General features: G+C 32.4%; 1 long non-coding RNA gene across 1 annotated transcript; it reads right to left on the reverse strand.

The window, feature by feature from the left end:
* Window positions 1-1,680: 1,680 nt before the first annotated feature.
* On the reverse strand, window positions 1,681-3,655 carry LOC121408728. Its single transcript, XR_005969081.1, has 2 exons — window positions 1,985-3,655; window positions 1,681-1,831 (listed from the first exon to the last, which is right to left on the reverse strand). It is a non-coding gene; the product is annotated as an uncharacterized LOC121408728 (long non-coding RNA).
* Between the last annotated feature and the right edge of the window lie 243 nt (window positions 3,656-3,898).

The raw sequence follows: 3,898 nt of genomic DNA on the forward strand, positions 1-3,898 counted from the left end.
CATCTTCTTGTGTACTTGAATGTCAACACATATATAGTTCTTTTATATATTATATGTAAAAATGTTTATACAAATTTTGATTAATATTTGTATATTTATTTAAGGGGACTTAAATAACAAAAAATAGCCATGATATCCAGTTCATGTAGGTCCCCTATCATGTCATTTTTGTTATATTTCATTTCATTATATTTCAAATTAAATAAATTTGTAATACCAGTAATGCAAAGAAAAGATGTGACATATGATTTTATTTTAGATTTATTACTATCATCTTTAGGGGTTCTCTAGGCTGAAAGTATCATCAAAATCTAATAACAAATGTTCTCCATTTCTCTTATTTTATAAAATCATAAACATGTGTGTATGATATGTCTCCCTTATGATGGAATATGTTGAAGCAATGCATATATATGCAAAAAGTCAAGTTGTCAATCCAATATTTTTCATTCTTGGAGGACATAATTTGAATAAACAATTTCATGTAATTAAATACAAAAGAACAAGTGGGGATATGACATCAGTTTGCTTATTGAATAACATTCATGAAGACATGCATAGAACTGTTTCACTGAAATATAGAGATTTTCACAGATTTCACAGCCCAGAGTACCCCTTTCAAATTACTCAAATCATACTGCTCTCTCCTATATATATATTATCCTTCCTCTTTCTACTCAATTTAAAGACCCAAATTGGAGCTGAAAGTGTAATCGACAAATGGCCAAGTTTTAGGCATATTTACGGCTTGACAGTATTCTGCTTACAAAAAAACTCACATTAACAGGCTTCATTCAGCTTCGAAACAGCCCAAACTATGTGATATCACACTGTTTCAGAAGAGTTGTGATTTCCTAGGTTTGTATGTAGAAAAGTTATCTTTTTTGTTTTTCCAGATTATGAACTCATTTTTTTTTATCAATTGCAGTGGAAAGTGGCACTAAAAATTATTCAGTGCTCAAGTGGATGGAAACCTACAACTCTTCACTAGGTCCTTTTGTGATTTCTCTGTTTGGGTCATGTTATTTGTTTTACACATAATCTGGATGCAGATAGAATTAGAAAGCTGGGCCAAATAAGCAGGAAATGAAATAAGGCAATAACAATTATAACTAGTCCAATGCTGTAGATTTCATCAATTTCAGCCTGCAGGAAAAGATGTTTATGATATCACTGTGATAGAAGTGAAGAAATTCAAATACATAATATCAAAAGAAGAAAAATCAATCAATTTTTCTGTGTACAAACAGAATCTTAATGCTTCTGATAATGACGCCAATTTAAGGGCCTATTATTTTCATACATGTAGCTTGATAATTGAGGGTACTTTACAGCAAAGTGTTCAGTTGGTAAGCAGTGAAAATGAAGCTTGCATTGCTGTATAGTACTAGTAGTATAGAAAAATTTAGATTGGTATATATGACTTGTCAATATCACTTTTTTGTTCTGGTCTGGGTCTTTTTAATGTAACATTGTCATGTCTTGTTTTCATTTGGGGCCTCAGTATCAGTTTTGCACTGAGATCGTGTATCAATCTATGGGTCTCTCATCCATGCATTCTTAAACTCCCTTTTGACCTCCCAGACAGACACCCCCCCCCCCCCCCTTCAGATATTAACCTCATCCTCTCACAGCCTCAAATCTGCTACATACTTCATTTTACAAAAAAAAAAGAAATGAGCAATTTTTACACCAATATACATCTCTTTATTGAAACTAAAATGTCTGGATTACCCTGTAAGATAAATTTCTCCCTTGATTACCATGCATGCACCACCACATAACCTGGTTGGGTCTAGCAAATAAGTGGCCTGGTGGGTGTTTCATAAAGCTGTTCGTAAAGTTACGAACGACTTTATGCACGACTGGAACATGTTCTTGGGTCATAACTCAATTACATAGGGCTATCACATAGAACTAGAAAGGATCACCAGTCATGCGTAAAGTCATTCGTATCTTACGAACAGCTTTATGAAACACCCACCTGTTTGGGCATGAAGTAATAGAAATTAGATTTTCATTTTAAAAGTTCAAATTGTTCTATTGTATATCTGGTCATTACATACCATTGAAGAGAATAGTTGAATTTATTGTTCAGTGAACAGGTTTATCACACTAAAAAAAACTACATGATAGGTCACTTTATTCAAGTAAATATATTGAAATATATGTTCAACAACTCTTATTTGTCTCTTAACATTTCTACCAATATCATACAAAACAGATGAAGTCTGTCTACATGAACATAATACCTACTAGGTATAGTTAGTACACACTTTACATAATATGTTGCTAACCAATATATTTGAAAACTTAAAACCATCAATGCTTAATGATTACCTTGAATACACATAATAGAAAAATAAAACAAAGTTTAGGACACATCTTTAGTTCTGCACATGTATGAATAATAATTTCAAAGAGCACATGAATGTTAATATTACTACATGACAATAACATAATGAAATAATAGAAATGCTTTTTCCCAGACTTCAGCATTTGAATTCATACAAAAAAACAAAATACATATCCCTACAGGGGATGGGCGATTTCTTTTGAATGATACCTTCATGATAAAAAAAAAATTCTACTTCAATTATTTAAAATGCCCATGAAGCAATTGAAATGGTAAACTTGCGAAAATAGCACAAAATTAAAATGAGCATTACATATATCAAATCTGAATTTGCCAAACATGCCAATGCATTAATTGATCAGCTGGAACTAATTGTTAATTGATTTAAAATTGGCACCTCAAATTGACCACATGCCAGAAAAAACCTATAAAAATGTACACCATTATTGAAGGATAGTATTGCCATACCGTATGTTGCATAGTTTCTGTCCTGTATATATGAACTAGTAGTTTAGGCCTGTGCTCGCTCTCATGTTTGATGAATTTTAACTTTGGGACCAGATACCTCTGATTTGACAGTGGATGAGTTCACTTTTATCAATTCAATTTTCAGATAGGGGTATTTCACCAAGCTGCAAAGTGAGCAAAGCTTGACATGTAAAGAAAATTGCAGTTCTGGCAGAAAAGGTTGTGAAACATTTCCTTGTTGAAAATCTTGTTTTATTATCATAAAAAAAATTGTACATTTTCAAGTAAGCAAAATTGGCAACCCCCTCCCCCCAAAAAAAAAAAATCTGCAGTCACATGTATTCTCAGTTCATGCTAAACTCAGAGTGATACATGTAATATGAAGAACATCTGAAAAATACAAGAATGTTTCATATTCTTAATATCAAAATTTTTGTTATGGCCTTGTTTTTCATTTACATAGGGGTCACCACTCAGGGGGGAATCATGTTCCTCTCTATAGCTTTCAAGTGACAAAAAGAAAGGAAAAGGGGGAGTATTGTAAAAACGAGTTTTGGGTTGTGATCAAAGAAATTATACAGTACATTAACTTTTCAACAGAAAAATATCCCATTAGATTTTCTCACCCTCACATCACCCCCCCCCCCTTCAAAATACTCAAATGTTGCCTTTGGTTTTACACTCAAGGCATATTAAACATTAAAACAAACAGATCTGCAGTAATTGTACAAAGCAGGACATCTATGAGCAATGAGTTTTCAATATACAGTGCATCAATTCTTGAACATGATTATGAACACACGTCTAAAAACAAAATGGTATATGTATAGTTTTACATTCGACAACAAGATGTTGGATTTTTTTCATATAATTTAGTTATATATACACACACTTGTATTAGCATTCAGAGTACACTGACACTTTGGTATTTGATATTACACAATGATAAAGAAAGTAACTATTAATCAAACCACTCGTAAGTTCCTCCATTCCATTGTTTTTTTTAATGACATCACATGGTGCCATGGTCAATGCACCATACAAACCTGAGTATGTATTCAATACCTAGCTTGT

This window comes from Lytechinus variegatus, chromosome 2 (assembly GCF_018143015.1).
Source record: "Lytechinus variegatus isolate NC3 chromosome 2, Lvar_3.0, whole genome shotgun sequence".
NCBI classification, from domain to species: Eukaryota; Metazoa; Echinodermata; class Echinoidea; order Temnopleuroida; family Toxopneustidae; genus Lytechinus; species Lytechinus variegatus.